The sequence below is a fragment of the Petromyzon marinus genome, chromosome 45, assembly GCF_048934315.1.
Source record: "Petromyzon marinus isolate PM22_M1 ecotype Great Lakes invasive population chromosome 45, UKy_Petmar_22M1.pri1.0, whole genome shotgun sequence".
Classification (NCBI taxonomy): Eukaryota; Metazoa; Chordata; class Hyperoartia; order Petromyzontiformes; family Petromyzontidae; genus Petromyzon; species Petromyzon marinus.
Window position 1 is genome coordinate 9,715,505 of NC_133711.1, and position 21,457 is coordinate 9,736,961.

A 21,457-nucleotide genomic window follows, 5' to 3' on the forward strand; every position below is an offset into this window, starting at 1 on the left:
AATTATATACTCTGCAATGGACTGACACCATTTGTAAAATATATATTTGGCAACAACTTAGGGAGGTCATATCCAATGCACTGCTGATATTAAAGTTTCAAGTTTCATTTATTAGGTATAGCCCTAATTCATATTCTTAGCTCTTTCGGTAAAGTCACGTTGAAGGGAAACAATAAAATAATAAAATATATATAAAACAATAAAAATTCTCACGACGTTTCGACCGTTTGTGTTATGGTCGAAACGTCGTGAGAATTTTTATTGTTTTATATATTTTTTATTATTTTATTGTTTCCCTTCAACGTGACTTTACCGAAAGAGCTAAGGATATAGGTATAGCCCTGTGAGCCATGCAGCTCTTAAGTCGGGTGCAACCGCAACAAACAAATTTTGAACACAGAACATCTTAAAGCGACGACGCATAACAGAAACATCCTGGAATAAACCAGCAAATATTCCACACAAAAAACGTATTAATACGCTGTGTGCAAAAATCACAATGTGGTGCAAGCCAACAACAACAACAACCATAAGACAATTTAGATTAACCATGTTTTCGAATCACCAAAATAAAGCTATAAAAACAATGTAACAACAGTAATCATAGGAACTGTGATTTTAAATTTAACAGTAAACGATATACATAACACGTACGACAAAACCTGCAGCCATAGCTGGCAGCACGACACTCCCAGTGTATGATGTGTGAGTGAGTCAGCAGCAGAGTGAGTCAGTGTATGATGAGTGAGTCATTGTATGATGTGTGAGTGAGTCAGCAGCAGAGTGAGTGAGTGTATGATGTGTGAGTGAGTGTATGATGTGTGAGTCAGCGTATGATGTGTTAGTCAGCGCATGATGAGTGAGTCAGTGTATGATGTGTGAGCGAGTCAGCGGCAGTGCGAGTGCATGATGTGCGAGTGAGCCAGCACACGATGAGTGAACCTGTGTATGATGAGTGAATGGGTCAGTGGTTGTGCGAGTGTATGATGTGTGAGTGAGTAAGCGCATGATGAGCGAGTCAGTGCATGATGTGTGAGTGAGTCAGTGCATGGTGTGAGTGAGTCAGTGCATGATGTGCGAATGAGCCAGTGCATGGTGTGAGTGAGTCAGTGTATGATGTGTGAATGAGTCAGTGCATGGTATGAGTGAGTCAGTGTATGATGTGTGAGTGAGTCAGTGCATGGTGTGAGTGAGTCAGTGTATTATGTGTGAGTGAGTCAGTGTATGATGTGTGAGTGAGTCAGTGTATGATGTGTGAGTGAGTCAGTGTATGATGTGTGAGTGAGTCAGTGTATGATGTGTGAGTGAGTCAGTGTCGGCTCCCTCTGCTCGCGCCATCGCCCCCCCCGCCCCGGCCCCGTCGCCCCCCCCCCCAGCTCCGTCGGCCCCCCCCTGGCTCCGTCGCCCCCCCCCAGCTCCATCGCCCCCCCCCCCCAGCTCCGTCAGCCCCCCCCCTGGCTCCGTCGGCCCCCCTTCTGGCTCCGTCGCCCTCCCTCGGCTCCGTCGGCCCGGCTCCGTCGCCCCCCCCCCCCGGCCCTGTCGGCCCCCCCCCCCTGGCTCCCCCGGCCCCGTCGGCTCCCCCGGCTCTGTCGGCCCCCTCGGCTCCATCGGCTCCCTCGGCCCCCTCACAAACGGCCCCCGCCAGCCGCTGCTGTGAGCGCACCCCGGGAGCGCCCCGGGACATTGGCATAACAAATGAATGAGGTTTGTAAACATCTCTGGATAGAAACTGGAAGTCCCTTACTCCATGGATGTAAAAATGGAAACAAATCAGTATTCTTCCACAACGTAATTCTTTGCTATTCCTGCGTAATGGCGTAAAGCTCTGGAGTGAGATGCCAATGTCGAGGTCTGCTAGCCGCGAGAGGACTTCAACGGAGAACATCTGCGTAGTTCTGCTGTTTCTCCATTGAAGGCACGCAGACTACGGTGATTTACCGTATGGTCCACAGTTTGGGTTGCATGGCCGTGATCGCACCACTCCGGCTCCATTCGTGGAGGAGATGTGCATGGGTGGGAGACCGTCGCCTTCTCCATTTGACCCCGCCCGTGACGTGTATTCATGTCACCTTAATCACAACTAATGCCATCATCCAGGCGAAAATTGATGTCGTTAATTGGAATCCACAAGAAGAGTGGTAGAACTAAGTAATGAATGCGATTAAGATATAATTTTAAACAAATTAAATGAGACCCAAGTGGTCAAATAATTGATGCAGATGAAATAATGGGACGCTTTATGTCTTACCCTTGTTATATTCTCTCTTAAATTCAAACAGTGGCACATCAATTGTAACACAATTATGGATGGGTTTCGTAAACTTCTTAAAATGTGTTACATTACAAACTATTCCGTCTTTCCATTTTTCGCCTCGAGTTTATACATCTGTAGTACCAATTTATTTTGGTGATTTCATGAATATAGTGAGAAGTTTTAATCCATGTTTATAAGACACTCGGTCACATTTAAATTGAATAGCGCACTGTGCCATGAACTCAGAAATCTGAGTTTGATTCCCGATCATGGCTAATATCAGCGGCAAGTGAGGTGTGAACTAGTACTGGTCTCCCCTGAACTAACCCAGCATGGTCAAACAAACCCTATAACGGACATGGCATGTGGAGCCCTTTATCCGACAATGGATTGTTTGTGTTTAAAATAATGATGATTAAAAACGTGTTATCGGACTGCGAGCACCGTGCTACACCTTACATGTGTTATTACCTTTCACCAGCAGAATTATCAGACCGGTTGCACGGAAAACTTAGTTTGTGAATTACCCCAACGCTTTCGGTGCAGAGCAGTCTATTCATTTAGGTGAATTATTGTGTTGTATTGATTTATGCAAATTACCTGGCACGCATTTATTGGCCGGTTTTACGCAGCAATGGATTAACCACAATAGTGATGTACCACTAAAGCATATACTGTAATCCTATTATCATCACAGCACATAGTACTGCTATTGCCATTTATGCCACCGTGGTGTTTATTGGCGCTCAACACCAACACGTTGCAATAATACAATTTCATTAGCAAGGCTAATTTGGAGACCGTATTGAGAGCGGCACACCTTTGAAAATGCCATCAAATGTTGAGTTCTCTCACGTGTTTCCGTCATGTACCGTGTGTTGTTCGGCACGATGTCCAACATTTCCACTCCGTGAAGCGACGCATTCGGGTATATCAAGCCGAACAACACGCAATATAACCTGAAATCGCATCACGGAGCTAAAACAATCTATTTAAAGCAAATCTATTTAACTTTAAATAGATTAGCCTAACACAGATCTGTTAACATGTCAAATATATATAGTATTTTTATTGATTTATGATCACTGTGATCTTAAGTCAGGAAAATTACATGGCGTTGAGGCCAAAGGGGCCACATTTTTTCTTTATGAGCATGAGAACCAATGGCCCAGGCTACTGCTACTATTGGGCCACTTGGGGGCCTCAACCTGGGTTTTCACTTGGGCAGCTCCTGGGTGACTACGAGGCCAGTGCTGGGCCACTACGGTGGTGAGATGTTAACTACCTCACCTGGTATGCAGGAGGTCGCGGGTTCAATCCCGAGCTTGACGTCTGCTGTATATTTGAAGTTTGCATGTTATTCCTATGGTCGCGTGGATTTCACTCCGGGTCCTTCGCTTTTTGCCTCAACTTTTAGAATCAACGTGCATTTAAAGTATTTGGCTGCTATAAATGTCCACGTGATACGCCACTCCGTTGAGCTATTATTTGCGGCTAGATGGCTTCTGAAAAAGAGCTATGTAGCTGAGTGGGCCTTACCGTACCCGGTAAAATAAAACATAGTTTCGTTTTTAGTTTCACTACTGGACCAGCAGGGTCCATTGTCGAGGAGCTGTAAAGAACAAGAAATGGGAAGCATCATGGCAGCTTCTACGGATAGATTTGCTATTTGATTTTAGAGTTTGCTCAGGAGACATAAATGTAGGAAAACAGATGTAATGGTGGCAGGAGTGTTCACGTTGGTCATGGAACGCAATGCTAACAGTCACGTTGAGCATAAATGGCAACGAAAAGCGTTGGGCATCAACGTGTTCGGATTTGTGACCTTTTCCTGCGTCGCATGCCTGATTTATGCAGGCTCTGGTTTTATTGACATTTTGCCGCCATATAAACAGTGCAAGGGACTGAGTTATTGCATCGACGTATGCAGCTCTAAGCCCATGCACACGTGTACGGCTTTGTTGTCCGGGCTTCATGCTCGTGAGATGACGAGTGATGGCCCTGTAGATAACTGCACGTAATTATTGTGTCAGACCTCACTGAGCCAGACCTTTTTACAAAACTTTGGGTCGCTCGCAGCCAACTTATGTGCAAATGACGTTCAATTTAGGAATTTTAGGGGAGCAATTTTGTCTCAATTTGGTTTGTGAGTATTCGTACGTGCACCCCACACACACACTCTCCCCTCTCCCCCTCCCTGATACATAAAATACTATTTTACATGGCTAAAGGTGCAACCCTGCAATGACTTGCTCGTGCCACTGCTGGTCGAAGGGCAGCCACTATGCAAGGAGCTTCAGATCTCCTCTCGAGGGTAGGTACTCGGCTTGCTCTTCCACATTTGGCCAGATGCATTGCAAGAGGTGGGAGTACCCACACTTTACTCCACCACCTGCCGATCAACTAACTGTGGTGGACCCATTTCTACTTCCGGATAGAGAGAGGGTGGACGCGGGGAGGAGATTTAAGGAACCTGCAAGCATTGGTTCGACTGCCACGCTGGGAGATCGACGCAGCAACATCTGGATTGCAAAGTCCAGCATCCGGTTAAGTGTAGCCGTTGTAAATTTTGATTTAAAGCTTTCGTGACTGCAGGGATTCATATTCTTGGTTCTTTCGGTAAAGCCAAGTAGAAGGGAAACAATAAAATAAAAATATATAACAATAAAATTCTCACGACGTTTCGACTGCAACACAAGCAATCATCATCAGGTGTGAAAACCACAGCAAGAAAATTGTTTCCCTTCTACGTGACTTTACCGAAATAACCAAGAATATGTAGCCATTGTAGTTTAAATTTAGCTTGGAAATGATCCAGTTCAGTACGACTCAGGGGAGTTCTGTTCCGGTAACGAGCAACAAATGATAAGTTGTCACCCCTCACTCGCCTGGGCGCAGGATTAACCCTGTCGTGGGACGTGTCCTGCTTGGATTTAAAAACGCGACGTTGCCACTCCGCAATCGTGTGCTTCTACAGATGACCGAGATTGTTTGTGCGATAGTCAAAAAACAAACGCTGCATATGACCATGCTACCTTGCGCACGCTACGTTAAACTTTTTACATATTTTATGTCCTTTCTAATATAGCATAAGATGGGGGGGGCGGGGGGGGTGCGATAACAAATTGGAATATTGAACTGATGTTGTTTGGGGAAAGAGTTAATAACTCTGCCTCTTGGCAGATGTTCCACATTTTGATTTGCATGTGGGAACCCGCGCTGCTCACGTTTGATTTATGACGGTGGGCCAGCACAGTTGGGGGGGGGGGAATTGCCGGCGACAAACTCCTTCAGTGGCCTGGCAGCCTCGTCGACACCGGCACCACCGATACCAGTAGCTCTTTGCCAACGTACGTGGGGCAAGGGTGGCGCAGTGGTAATGTCTCTGCCCTTTGCAGCAAGCAGTGTCAGGATACGAATCGCAACCCGTGTGCCTCTTTGTGTGGAGCGTTTTTTTTTCTTCTGCAAGAGCCTCCTCCAGTTTCTCAAGTTTTCTTCCCATAGTTGAAATAAAACAACGTGACTGGTATTGGCCAAATGTTGCAAGGCTCGAAACCCACCTGCAAATTACTCAATTAGGATTACACATTGCCACGTCAACTCCTACCTGTGTAAACTTGGCAGGACCCTCCTGAAAAATAAGTGATGGGACTCAACGAGGCTATCCTGATGAAACAAGCATCAACTACCCATGATGATGCATTCAAACTCACACTGCATGCACAAAGTCCTTTACACTCTGAGCTGTGTGGATGCTTCTGTTTAGCGGTCAAGTGTAACGATGCATCGATCAAATAATTAATTTCGATTCCTAAGCTCCCAACAAATCATTTGATCACATGTCCAAAGGATCCATGTATTTTAATTCCTATGTGTTGCACGTATGTGCCTATCACCCCTAGCACACATTAGACAAACAGCTGTGTAATAGACTGCTGTGGGGCAACGTTGTCAAGCAGAGGGCAATGCAGCAAAATCCACGGTTGTACTGTACTCGTGACACAGTGCGCACGTGCTCCCACATCGATCCTCACCATTTTCACCGACCCACGTTGACCAGAGCTGGTGGAAAATGATCCCCCTGACCCACACGTTGTGCGGAGGCCTTCATCCAGCAGTGGATTGACAAAAGGACTGCGCCTGTACGAGCATACGTTGTATGCTGATGGGGTCACATCAGTACATTTTACTCTCGGAGCGTTTATTGAACGTCGCTTTGTTTAAAAAAAGAAAAAAAGTATCCGCGTTAAAGATTTTTCGATTGTTGACAAAATCTTACAAGTTGGCTTTGACAAATATATTTAACTTTTGTTGTTGGGCAATTGACTTCTCCCTCTGTTGCTTTGCTTTCGCGGAGTACGCGAGGTCTCTATTGAGCTGTATCGGCTTGTCATTGTCCGACAGGTCACTGCTGAAAGAGGGACAATTCGTCTCACAGTGGGGTCTCGTTCAAATAAAGTCTATTGTGCAATCAGCCAATTACCTAACCGCTGCAGCCACTAGTGGCTGCTATATTCATTATACATGAATTATAATAACACAAAATAGAAGTCCCTCGAATCAAACTGTGATGTTGAATTCTGGTGGGTGGAAAATCATGACAAATATTAATTCCCTCTCAGAGGACTTAAACTCTCCAGATGCAGTTCTTTATACCTTGCTGCGATATATTTTCCCCTCCCCGACGTTCGTGTTCTGTATTCGGTGGGCTCTTGATTAATAGAAAAAAACTAGGTGTGGGTATATATATATAAACATCTTTGAAGCAGATTTGAAACATTTCAAAAATATAACGGTATTTTTTTTTTTTCGTAATAATGTTTTTTTGGGTTAGATTGCATAAGTATAAATGTGTCGTAACCCTCCACCACCTGACACAGCCGGTAAGGTTTGTGACGTAAACAAATTGTCGCGTTATTCACGTGACAACCCTTACTCGCTGTGTCGGGTGGTAGAGGGTTTCGATTCGTTTATACTTTCGCGATCTAACCCAAAAACCTTTATTATGAATAATGTTGGTCGCGAAATCCTACGTGTTAAACGATAATTGATTTATTGAATTTTGTATGTTCGCTGCGGTGGAGTAATGGTTAAGACACGAGACTTACAATCCAGAGGTCACCGGTTTGGATTCAATCTCCAGGCATGGCAACTAAACAAATTGGCACATTCTTGAACCCCCACCTCCCCCCACCTCTATTCACCGAGCGATGTGAATGGGCACACCACAGTTAATTGGCCGGCCGCGTGTGATGGGGTAAAGTGCGGACACTCGCACCTTTCACAAGACGGCTGGCCAGTGTGGAAGAGGAGGCCACATACTCTCTGGTGGGGCCCACTAGATATCACTCTAGTGGAAGGCGCCTCATGTCAGCAGTGGCGTAAGCAAGACATTTCAGGGCCGCACTTTACCATTCCGCGTTCTCATTGAATTATCTTCATGGTCTAAGGCTTGACTATGCATAATTTACACGTGAATAAAAAAACCCACTTAATTCTGAGTGAAACTAAGTGTCCTCTACTGAACGACTTAGCAGTGAGCTCAGCATCAAATGCTTCAGTTGTGTGTTTTAAAAATATGCGTGGAGCATCAGGATGTTAGTCATTAAATGCTTCCCCTTCCAATAAAGGTAAGGGAAGAGATCCCGTATTTTCGGGCAGTTTGTTAGCGCGTATCCGGCCAGCTGCCTGACGCTCCGTCAGACAGGCGATAGATACCCACCAGCGATTCTTATCATCGATCAAGGGGGGTACGCAGACCCCACGTGGTGACAGATTCCATTCCGCCGCACTCATTCGCTCTGAAGTTTCGTTTTGTTCGTCGCAGGAGTCAGAACGGGAAAGGCAAAGAACCCATCAGCCAAGATTTCAACAAATTCTTGCTTTTCTTTCCCCATCTGGAATTTAATTCACTATACTTCCCTCCCCCCCAAACAATGAATAGAAACCACAGAGGCAGGAACTTGAAATAATCCAACGTATAATGCCGATTTAGTTGGGGAGTATAGCGCAGCCTTTAAAAAATGCTATGCACCTGCAGTCATCTGAGCTGATTCTGTGAAGGATGGCACCATCGCGCACTTTCCTTTCAATCACACACCATGCGGCACTCGGGCTCGCGGTCGAAACTGGCACACGAGGTCAAGGCGCAGCCCTGAAAGTTCTTGCAATTTCTTGCTCATGCCACTGCTCCGCACGAGGGAACTCGAGAGAACGCCTCTCGAGAGAGTAATCTGGCTTCCTCTTCCATCCACGCGGGCCTAACCGTCTTGGGAGAGCGCCCCAAAACTTTACCCCACCCCCAAGTGACTTGCCAATCGACTGACTTGTGGCGTACCCATGTACACAGACTGCTGAGTGGGCAGAGGTGGAGGTGGAGGAGGGGGGGGGGATTTAAGAAACTTGCACGATAGTTTTCAACTGTCACGTAGGGAAATTAAATCGATGACCTCTAGATTGCAATAGCAGTGTGCCACGTTCTGGGCCAGAACTGAAGCAAAAACGGACAGGGGAGAGCCTCCGGTTCCCAGTGGTCATAAGAAGGCTGCAAAAGAAAATGTGTGGGCGAGTACACATGCGGGTTTAGTCTGCTGCTCAACAGAGCCAACCAACTGTGTAATTTATTGGTTGATTGATGCTGGATATTAAATGCTAAAGATGGATGGGCAGGTGTGAAGTTCTTAGCAAGCATTCATGTAACAGGTGTAGCAACATTTACATTTGCAACAGTCAGCGTGTGAAACTACAACATTAAACAGTTGGTAAAAGTCGTGTAAAATGCAAAGGGAAGGCTACCACGACTGTGCAATGATGGATCTCACTTCTGACTTATCTCGGTAATTTTTGTTTTTATAAATTCCATTTTCGGTATGATTCAAATAATAAAGGGTTCCTGATATAAGGGTAAGTAGCAACGGGCTCGCAATCCGGAGGTAACCCAATCATATTTCCCGATGCAGCAGTTAAAACAATGGTGCAAATTTCTGAAATCCCTCGGCCTCTGTCCATCCAGCAGCATGATTTGATAACGCTACAAAAAGTTAACCAGTAGGTCACATGTGATGGGGCAAGGTTTGGGTAATCTCACCTCTTCCAAGCCTTGGAAAAGCAGGCCAGGTAACCCTCTAGACGGGCACTCGTGAGCCAACAGTGGAATGTATACGCAATTTCAAGGCTGTACCATTAAGATTCTTATATTTGTACTTTAAGGCTTTAAATGGGTTTTGTGTCACCTTGTATCCAAGAGTTGTTTCAGCCACACACTCCATTAAGATCTCAGAGATCTGCCGATCCTTCCCTACCCGACGTACCCACGCTCCAGGTTTTGAACCTGGGCTGACCACCACCGGGCTTTTGTCTGCATGGTGCTAGCCCCGGGGCTTTGGAATTCCATGCCCTTGTACGTCAGGAACTCTCGGTCAATGTTCAATGGAGACATTTTTTTGTCCCGGCTAAAGACCCCACCACCTGTTTGAAACGGCTTCCTCTCTCTCGTTCTCTATCTCGTCTCTTTCACCCTTCCCTCCCCGGTTACTTCTCGCTTATTGTCCTCCTTTACATGCATGAGGTTTTGAGATTCAATGCTTAAGGGTGCCTTATAAATATAAATTATTATTGTTACCTTTGCCTAAAATAATACATTTTCTCATAACATCATCAGCAGTGAAAGGGTATTAAGTGACAGGCTCTATGCATCCGCGTGGCTTTTGTTAATGCCATTCATTACAGTCACCAAAATTGCTTCGCACGTCCAGACGATGACGTGTGCACTGTGTACCAGCGTTGCCACGGGTTAAAGTTTAGGCTCCGCATTCCCACGAGCGGTGGTCAAGCGGGCTGCTGGAAGGTGACCTCTCCCGCGTACGTCCACACGCCATTACTGCCGTGTCAATCTGGGCATATTTACCGATTGCAGAGGCCAGCGTCAAACTCAAACGAATTCCACGTCAGCTTCCCCGTGCATTCATCACCGTCCGTCAGACCAGCCAATCAAGACATCATTCAAGCCATAACATGTAAATTAGGGGCCGAAATGAAATGCACGGCACAGTTGCTGTCACGATTGGAAGTGGGGTTTTTTTCCACGTCATTTATTTAAATGTTTTTTTTATATAGAGAGGGTTGCAAGCAGTCCACCACAAACGTAATGTAGGCATAACATTTTAGCATTCTAAGAGTAAATGTGCGTGAAATCATGAAGTTGGGCTCGCAATGTTGATTGACGTGGCATGGTTATTTTCTAGGTATTCATTTTTTACTTTTATATGACATGGCAATGTGCTCTTATTTAATTGGCGCTGAGGGTATTCAGCAATGCAATGCAATGGCCTCGGTAGCCTTGGCACTTGTGCAATTTCACCTATTGTCAGATCAGGATTGGTGCTTTGGGGTGCTGCACTGAAGCCACCTTGCTGCTGTACATTACATGCTCTTGCATGCATGGGATGTCCATGCATGTAAGAACATGTCATATCCCAGCAAGTGAGAGTGGAGGTGGCCAGATTGATCGAAGGTTAGAGTGCTGAGCTTGCACCGCTGAGATCCTGGGACTAAATTTGGGCAGCTACCTGTGATTTAACCAGATACTCAAAAGATGACGAGTTGATGGTCTCAGCGATGAAAGTGCTAAAACAAGTATCATCTTAGGTTTGCTTTTAAAATTGATGTGGCTAGATTCCAACTGTGAGAATCAAAATATCAGGTTGACTTTCCTGTGACAGCCTCATTACAGAGTGTGTGGGAAAAGGCGCCACGGTGGCTAGGAGATGTTAACTACCTCGCCTGGTATACAGGAGGTCGTGGGTTCGATCCCGACCCCGACGCCTGTATCTTTGAAGTTTACATGTGTCTCTCCCCGTGGTCGTGTGGATTTTTTTCTGGGTCCTCCGGTTTTTCACTCCACATTTAGAATCAACATGCCTTCAGGGTATTTGGCTGCTATAAATTTCCACGTAATAAGCCACTTCGTTGGGCTATCATTTATGGTCAGGTCGCTTCTGGAAAAGATATATAGCTGCGTGGGCCTTACCTGGTCAAATAAAAAAATAGTTTCAAATAGTTCAGTTTAGGGTGCCCTGCTGTGTAAAAAAATGCCACCCAAATGCTCTTTGCAAAAGTTACGTGTAAAAAAACAAATCGCATTTCTCTGAGACACAGTCAGAATTCCGAATGGATTCTTCATCTCATCTCATGACACCGCTAGAATAGGAGGAATAAATTGGAGGGGGGGGGGGGTGAGAAACAAAGCGTGGAAGAGCAAAAACCCAAGGCCACAACCCACAACCGAAAATTGCAGCGCCCAAGCGGTCATCAGAGAGGTGTGTGCAATGAATGAACGCATGCATGAGGAGAAAAAAAAAGCCTTTCAATTTCAAACCGGGGCTCAACCAAAATGGGGAAATGAGCCTTTTAATATCTTACAGCATGGACAATCGAAGGCGGATGACGGTGGGAAATTTGAGCCCGTCGCCAGTGCTCCGCTGCCAAAGGTTCAGAGGGCGTAGGTAATAATCCCCGTCTCTGTCTGACCGCATTTTTGTCCGTGCATACCCACAATCTCTTTCCGTGTCCATTTAACCAATGTTGACGAAATGTTCAGGGATTGCCAACGACCACGACAGCCGAATTTAAATTGCTTTTTCTGGTCAAAAGATGAAGGGGCCGAGTCACAAGGCTCCCTAGAACCGGCGCCGGGGTTATTTTGAGAGACAGCACGAAGCATTTCACCCCACTTGTCCACTTGGGTTATTGATTTATAATTACCTATCGCACATTAATTTCACAGTGGTGGACATCAGAGCTACTACTTATTGATAATGTAAGTGCCCTTGCAATATTAATTTTAAAGTCCAATTATACAGCGCGCTAAGTCGGGAGGGGAAAAAAACGAGGGGGTTTGTCGACACCACGTAAATAGCTGTTTGCAGAACACCCTAAGCCTCGTTTAAAACATATCTCGCTTTAATTTTTACAAATTCCAGGTTAAACATTATACAACTTAATGCGTTTCCATTGCTTTAATCGACAGCTTGTATTCATGCATTGTCTAACGGGAGTACGGCGGTGAGCACGCTCAGGTTTTAAACCTGGTGACCCGAGTTCAATTCCCAGCGACGGCGATCAACAGTGGCGAGTCATGTCAAAATCACCACTGCCCTTAGCCCTTCACCAATCTGCACATACAAGCAACGGTAAGCATGGTCAAAATTCCATAACGAGCCACACGATTATGGGAAGGCTTTCATCCATTGGTTGGATTGAGAAAGGCTTGACATTTTTTTTCCCTCTTTATTGCTGAATTTGTTGACCCAGTATCTTATTGTTTTGACTTTAGATCGCATCGTCACCATATTGCTTTTATGACTCAGGTCTCCCTTGAAAAATAGATGTTTACTTTTATTCTCAATAGGCTCTCACCTGGTTTAAATTACAGGATGTCGATATTGATTCATTAATTTCACTTGCTTGGGTCCATTGCTATCCCCATAGTGCTTCTCAACTCCAGTCTCTTCGCGACCCCACCCCTACGGTCCACCTTTTAGAGATTACCAATTTTTTCTTCCTTTGCAAATGATCCTTATATGGCGGTACCCCGGGGTACCAAATAATACGCAATGGCAGAGGCATTTTTAATAATTATATTTCTGGGACACTATTTTGTCCAGGGGTGTTACTTAACTCCGTGACTGGGGTAACCAATCAATCCGAAACCAGTGCCACACTCCGCGATGTTGAAACACAGCGAGGACGATTGTGCCGAAACCCTGAACGCTCGTACGCACCGTAGCGGTGCATCATCGTGAGTACAGCTCGTCGAGATGAGTCGACTGCCGCATCGCCGGCCATCAACAGACTTAAAACGACTGCATCACGGACATTGTGTGAGAGCCGGTGTACTATTGTCACCCGGGGTACCGCCATAAGGTTCCTATGATCACTGTTACATTGTTTTTATAGCTTTATTTTGGCGATTTCGAAAACGTTTTGGTTTAGCCATATTTGTTTGTTGTAGTACAGAGTTAGATTGATAACTTTAATCTAAATTGTCTTATGGTTGTTATTGTTTGACTTGCATCCCACTGGGATTTTTGCACACAGCGTTGATATACGGTGCTTTTTCTGGAAGACTTTGCTGTTTTTTCCCTGGATTTTTCTGTTGCGCGTAGTCACTTTAAGATATTTCTTGTTCGTGTTTTTGTTTGTTGCGGTTGCACCCGATTCAAGAGCCGCATGGCTGACAGGGCTATACCGAATAAATCAAACTGAAAAAAATGTGAACACACTGCACCTGACGGTTGGTAATCAAGGAAAGCCGTACCGTGAGCGATCGCATGGACCGCCTTAGACAAGTGCTGCCGTAGTGGCCACTTGAAATAGCTGGGCCCTGGCACAGTCGTTAGTTAGGAACGGCTGCCTCTCCCTCTCTCTCTCTCAGTGGATTTGGGTAAAGACTCAAAATACTGAACAGGAGAGATGCACGACTGATGATGTGAATGTGATGACACTGTCCTAAAGGCCAAACCGTGGACTGATGGAAGGAACCACGAAAAGTGGATCTGGTCAAGAGCTCTACAGAAAACAAACGCAATTTGGAAGTTTTACTCGAACCGAATGGAATAATTATATTGGGACGAGACAATTTGATCATTCAGAAGCAGACATACTTTGCTTGGAACACGAATATGTTTTCATTATAATTAGGCCGTAGCACACGGCCTAATTATAATGTGTGTAGTACAAGGACTCAATTTTACTGTGGTAGGTCAATCGAGTTTCTTGACAACATAAATCAAATGTCTATCGTCATAAAACAAACAGCGTAGCCTTATAAGATACTCAAGAACATCAGATCCAATCCAAACGTGGAACTGGCGTCAATAAAGTTAAAACAAACTGATTTCACACATTCACAGCTACTGGATTTTAAGACACACACCCCCAACTTTTGCTTTAAAATACCGTGGACAGAAGTGCTTCTTATCATCCGCAGCATACTAAAATATCGTAATGGTAAATACATGCGTAATTACCTTGTACAAACATTACTACATGTCAACATCAAATGTGCACAATATAGTTTACGTGAAGGTTGGTATAAAAATGAGGCATGAGTTAAAGCAGCTGGCTATGTGTGTGTTTGTAAACCAAAGCAAGCCCTGCTTTAGGCCCAAGTGTGTTCATGTTGCCTGGCGTACTCATCCCCCAGTGGATATTTATCACTGTAACGCTTAATTCTTAGAAATAGCTTCGATCTGCATTAATGGCGTCAACATATCCTTAATGTCCATTAACACAAATATACTATTCTTGTGGGAAATGGGGAAAAATTATTTGTTTTGATCACACTATACAACAAATTAGCACTGTTTGCATAATCGCGGTTTAATTAGTATTTGCACTGTATGCATAATGCTAGAGCAGGCGTGATGTCTAATAGGCAATGGTAAACTCGGTGCCATTACACATGGGATCTGAAAGTCACCTACATCGAACTGCAGGAAGAAGATGAATGAATATCTATCTATAAGGCCAGAGGGTCAACCAAACAAGGATCTTGCCGAAGCCGACAGGCAGCTAAAACACATTTGCTTTCCTTCGCCGTGGAAATGTCCACTCCTCTGGTTCCGCATCAAATCACCGAGCAATGCACATGAAGACTTGGCAACGATATTGCCTCGAGGTATGTGTGCAGCCCAATACACAAGACGAGGGTTTTCCTTTTTTTTGGCATCCTGTGTTCTTAAATATACATGACAGTTGCCCATTTTCCTCTTTGTTTTGCCGAGTGCAGGCCCAAAAGGGACACAAATGACCAGAGGTCGGCACCGTACGGGCACTGTTGAAGGTATTTTGTAAGAGATAATACGTGATATATGCACACTTGAATTTTAGCAAGGTTATAAGAACTTTGGAAAAGAGGTGATGGCAGGGAATCTGAAAAGGCAGCGGCGGCGCGAGGAAAGGAATGGAAAAGTGTTTCGAGCTGCAGCGCGGCGAGTAAAGACTCTCGTAGGACGAGTCCTCGACACGGGCACAGGAATGAACGAGTGGAGTTCGCGGGAACAGGGACCGGGTGCAGTGAAGCAACACAACTATTCCATATAGGTAGTTGAAGGAGAATTAGAGATTGCCGAGTGTTTGCGGAGGGTCCGAGAAAACATTTGGGCAACTCCCGTGTGTGGTGATGTGACACAGCTGTGCAAAGCAGTCTGGGTAATTTGAAGATGGTGATGAGCAGTGTGTGTGTGGTGTGTTGTGGGCACATCTTTCCATAATTAAGTGTCTGTTGACAGGTTACCTGTATAGTTTGATGATTAGGTGTCTCTCCCCCGTGTGTTTGAGTGGTGCAAAAGGTTTAAAAACAGCCTTGAGTTGGTAAAGAATTATTAATATTTTAAAACAGATGTCCTGCTAGGGATGTCTTGATAGGTACTGATAGGGACATCTTCTTTCACGTACTAAATAATCATATACTTTTGGCATTATGGTGCTATAACACGGAAAGGACAAGTAAACACACATAGAAAAATATGTGGAAAGTTTAATTCCCTTGGCTTTACCAGCACGTATTCTATGCCTAAAACTGCTACGTAACCTTGATACACATTCACAGTTCTGTGTGCAAATACTTCATTTAGAACCATCCCTATTTTTGAGTAGGTGTTCACTTACCCAACCTTTTCACATATCCGCCCATATGTCCGTCACCGGCGTGTCGGATATATAAACATTGTGCTGCACTTATTGAAAGCCACAGCATTGAGATGTAATAAATTAGCGACATTATTAATACCTACGTCAAATCTATTTCAGTCAACGTGTGTGCGCGTGAAACAGCGGCAAAGTTTAAACAAAACTTTATAGCGCGAGTAGCCAAATTCAACGCACACTTTTAAAAAAAAAGCACGCCGATTGTTGTTTTCGTATTAAAGGAGGCGTAATATTTCGCTGCTCAACAGAAATGAAAGATGTAAAAAAAATCCTGATGGAGCGACCGGTTTTATTTTTTGCCGATGGATCCTGGAGGTACCAGGGAGACTTGTTACGGTGCACAACAAACACGGCTGGAGCCCGGCCTGTAGCGTCGAGTAATGGGGCGCTGTGTCCTCTTGGCAGATGTTCTAGATTCCGAGGACCAGAGCTGCTCGCTTTTGATTTATGAACCGGGTGGTGTCTCTGTTGTGGGGGGAAAAGGTGGGGGGGGGGGGGAGTTTTGGGGATAAAGTTGCCTGTGACAAAATGCTTAAGCTGTATGACAGCCATGCGGTCCGCAGCCGCACTGATTAGTGAGGTGTCTGAGACGCCCCAGAGGGGCCACCCACGTCAGATACCAGGGACCGCCCTGGCACGCCGAACATTTGTTTCAGCACCACCCGCCTGAGGTTGGTGCCTCCGTCCGCCCCGCCGCTGCCTCCGGGATTTAAAGTGTTGCCTGTTTTGCCGCGTGTCAGCTGCTTAACAAGGGTCCGTCGGTGTTTAGGTGGACAAATTGGTGCAGCCAGTATATTTAAAAAGAAAAAAACCCAACGCGTTTGATTGTCCAACACTGACAGATGTCAATAAGACCCTGATCTTCTCTTAATATAATACATTAACTTCAAGCCCATTTCATTGGTTAGACCTGCATTGTTGTGCCCCGTCAAGTGTTTTTTTTACCGTGGTTGGTTAAATTGGCCATGGACAGTACAAACACACTGACCCGCACTTGTAAAACATGTTCTTTTAAAGTCCCTCACACCCCCTGAAACATAATGTGATATTTGACATCGCCATTATAATACGGTGATGATGACGCATGAGAATTTGGCAGTGATATCACCGCTCCTGAAATGTCTCTCGTCAACCTGATTCATGCTCTTTGGTTTTTTCGGTAAAGTCACGTAGGTAAAATAAAAATAAAATAAATGAAAACAACTAAATTAAATCACGACGTTTCGGAGGCAACACAAGCTTCCGTCTTCAGGTGGAACAGTCACGGCAGAATAGCTGATTTAATTTAGTTGTTTTCATTTATTTTATTTTACCTACGTGACTTTACCAAAAAAAACAAAGAGTATGAATCCTTGCAGTCACGAAAGCTTCACATCTAGAACTGATTCATGCTGACGGAATGAAAATGTTCAAATAATTATAAAATACACATGCAGTACTTACAAAAGCGTTACACACAAAATCCAGCGAATAACAATATATGACATCACCAAGTGATCAATCACAAAAGAGAAGTCCATTATTATTTGTAGCTAATTCAGGGATGCACGCACACCTTGGGAGTGCGAGTTGGCCTTTCTTGGGGTCGAGACATGCCCAGATTTTGTGTTTGAAAGTAAATAATCTAAAGCGCAAATTAAGCACGGGAAAATAAGTACAACTACTTTTGTTTCATCAAACCTATGTATTTATTAACATTATACTTTTTTTTACGATTGAAAACCAAAGGGGTACAAGGCTGCAGTAAAGGTTAAGAACCACTGCTCTACACAGTAAATTTATATTTTCCAAGGTGAAACTGCACCATAGTTTCCATCTGAAATGCATAACTTTCGCTGGTGAAAAATGGTCAAACACCTTCTCTCCAGCAGTCCAATGGCCCATGACGAGTTTCGGAGTAGAATTTGTAAGAAATCTGCGATCTACAATTGGCACTTACGTTTGAGATTGAAAGATTTTAAAGTGACCTCAATCCGCACAGCACACAGCAGATTAAAGTGTGCATCACACTGTGCTGACAAAAAATTGCCTGTACAAGTCAAACCAACTTCACACTGTCATCGAACCGTGAATCACATCCCAACACACCTAACGTAAGTGCTTCAAACATATTATTTTAAATCACACCATCCTGAATTTGCCAAGGATGAGCTTTAAGACCGTTATATCTGACATTTACAGATATAGCCTGCACAGTCTATTGCGTGGGGTAAGCTTTGTTATTTTGCGAGCACCTATAAAGGCTGGCACGGTACATGAAGGGGTAGGCAAGGCCAGAATCATGCCTGACCGTCTCTGTCTCGCCAGTGCTGATATTTACACACAACGCCAAGTACTCATTTTATGGGTTTAGATATTCGTCCATATGTTAGTTGTGAGCAGGACAGGGCAACGTGGAGAAGGTTGGCAAGGGCAGCGGACACCCCCACATGAGTGGGACACACGCGTGGAAGAAGAAGATGTTAGTTGTGAGGAGCGATCGAACTCCGGTCATCGGCTTCGTAGTGAAGTGTGCCAACTACTACGCCACCACTCCCCTCGCCTATTAGGTGCACACATGCATACAATACACATTTTACATTGCATTTATTGTCAGTTGCCTTGCTACCTTCGAAGCCACTTATTTAACATGCCGCTTAGGCTTCTGTTGAAAAAAGCGTTGGCAAACGTATTAGATATCACGCAAAAAACGCGGCCTTCTAAATAAATTATTGACTTGTGGCAACGAGGCTTTTGAATTTAACCGTGTGCAGATGACAACAGCCGCTTTATATCAAAACGAATCCACCTTCTACACGAGACCAATTGATTTAGTTGGCGCACAGCACTGGAGTATATTTGGCCAAATACCAAAACGGACACCGGAATTAAAGGAGCCTCGTGGTTTACAGCACCTTGAAGCACAAAGTGAGGCCAGCCACTGATCTACAAGAGACCTCAAAACATTGTCGCCCTAATTGGACACCAGAACGTAATGGGGTCACCGCGGACAAAGGACGGAGTCCTGGAGGTTAGAGGTTTGTTATAAAAATAAAATAAAAAGTAACGTGTTACATTTCGCACAACTGATTGTCGGTTCTTTGACGCTTTGTGCTCAAGAAGTTTGACCCGCGAATACTTTTATTGTAGTTTTGTTTGTAAGCGCCACACATCATGACAGTTGCAATGAAAGACCTCCTAGTAGCATTGCACCTAATCTGGCTGGTGGGATATTAGGAAGTTGTGTTCCTTGCACCCTTTCAGTCACACTCTCAGCCAAGCACGAGGCTCCACCTTCGGATCCGCTCGTTAAACCTCAACGGTGAAGCTTAACCCACGTGCAGGCCACGGCGCATTGAGTGAGCGTCCATCACTTGTGAAACGTGTTAAATGAACGTCGATGCAGGAGAGTGTTTGACATTGAAAATGGGGAGAGAGGGAGAAAAAAAAACGGCATCTTCAAATGGGACGGAGTAGAAATATGCGAGCGAGCGAATGTCAAGTTTAATTACGCAACATGCCGCTGGCAGCACGCTACATTGCGGAGTAAGTATATGTCAACACAAGAGCAGAATTTGCGTTTTATGAAAATAAAAGACTCGCATCCCGTGTGTTTGACTCTCACTTGTCAGGAGAGTAAATATTTAATATTTGTTTACGGAATTGTTCATTAAGCTATGTGAAGTTTTTTTCTCATTGCATTTTTTTTTTTACAAATAACCGCTATGACTTTTCTCTGACTAGATAATCAATGCTAATGGGATGCATTACACTCACTCGCTTTAGACGTGATTTTTTTTCTACGACAGGAAAAAAATATATTGTTTCTATTTGTGTAACGCTACTCAACCAAAATACTTGTGCTTGGCATGTCGGACGTGTCCTGTTACTCAGTATAAATCAAAATTGAGTGTTCAACATGGAAAATACTGAGACACGTTATACACCAACAGCAAACGCAACCAATTACCCACAATGCAGCATAGTGATAAAACAGAGTAAGGTACATCCACACAGACAAATGATATGAGTAATGAAAAAATATGTTCATTTATGTACCAATTCTCTAATTAGTTTTGAAATGTTTGGTATGGCACTTTGGTATATTCTCTCTTTTGGGCGAACATTTGCCAATGTTAATCCCTTAAAAACACTCACAACGGCTATACTGTACTCAAATGCATAAATGTCTATTCACATCAATCTTGTCGAATTGGTATCTGACAAAATTTGTTAAATGTTTAGCTTTTTCCATATTATAATTCAATTGTGCTACCAGCGTAAGTCAGTTAAGCCTGAACACTTGTTATCGCAGCCTATCACAAATGTGTGGCTGATCAACACGTAGTAAGCGCTCCAGAATAACGCTGTTTTAAAGTCTGTTGTAAAAACGGGCTCAGACTTTTGAACGGATCCCGAACATCTGCGGGCAACTGGTTCTGTGTCTTCAGGCCGGAGAAAAACTGAAAGTGCAATGGCCGTATCACAGCAAGGTTTGTGCGGGGGTACAGCATATAACCATGGGCTGCAATGTTACGAGATAAAGGAAATGCCCACGTGGAACGCTCGCAGTAATAAGCTTGTGTGATAGAATTGCCCTGGAATACGTCGTCACAGAGATTTTTTCAAGTCACTTGGACACGTCTCTTCATCCACACCAGGAGGACGTTATATGCAATGCAAAGATTGTTTGTTTTACATATGTAAAAAAAAACTACAGATCAGTGATTATAGTGTTAAAAGAGGAAACATAATTTGAATGTATTTTTTTAAGCAGGCTGAGCTCATCCACTCACTCACCACACATGAGAACTGAGTTTAATCACGGCTCGTCTGAAACCTGGATCGAAACTACGATCTAAGCGATGCTGGGGTCAGTGTGTCTTCACATGACATCAAGTTAACTTCTCACCGGATATTGGGTGGGTGCCCGATAATAATAATTTGAATCATTTCGGCAAAGGTCAAAGTTAAGATGCAATCTTGAACACTCCTTCCCCCTTCCCCACCCTTTCCCCCCCCCCCTTCTCCTACAGGGGTATCAGAGTATAGGAAGACACCAGGAGGATGTAGAGTTTATTCAAACAGCTTGTTGAAACATGCAGCTTAGACAGGCAGGTTTCCATCGCAGAGTAATGTGTTTGTGTTGGTGTCAACCCCCTTTCATATCCTTTTGCTCATAAAGATACTTTTGGGAAAGGCTCCCATAGACTTAACGAAAAAAGAAGATGGAATCTTCAAGGTTCTCAAAAGTAATCCAATGTAAACCAAGTATAACACGGAGGCTTTCGCGACCAATATCATCCATAATAGAGGTTTTGGAGTTTAGATCACGTGAATATATAAATGTGTCGTTTAAACCCGCCACCACCTGACGCAGCCAAAATGTTACGTTGGGCAAACAGGACGAATGATCAGCACGAGACTAAAAGCACATCAGAGAAATATTAAATTATCCCAAACACAACTGTCAGCAGTAGCAGAACACGCGTGCCACCAAGGACACTCAATTGA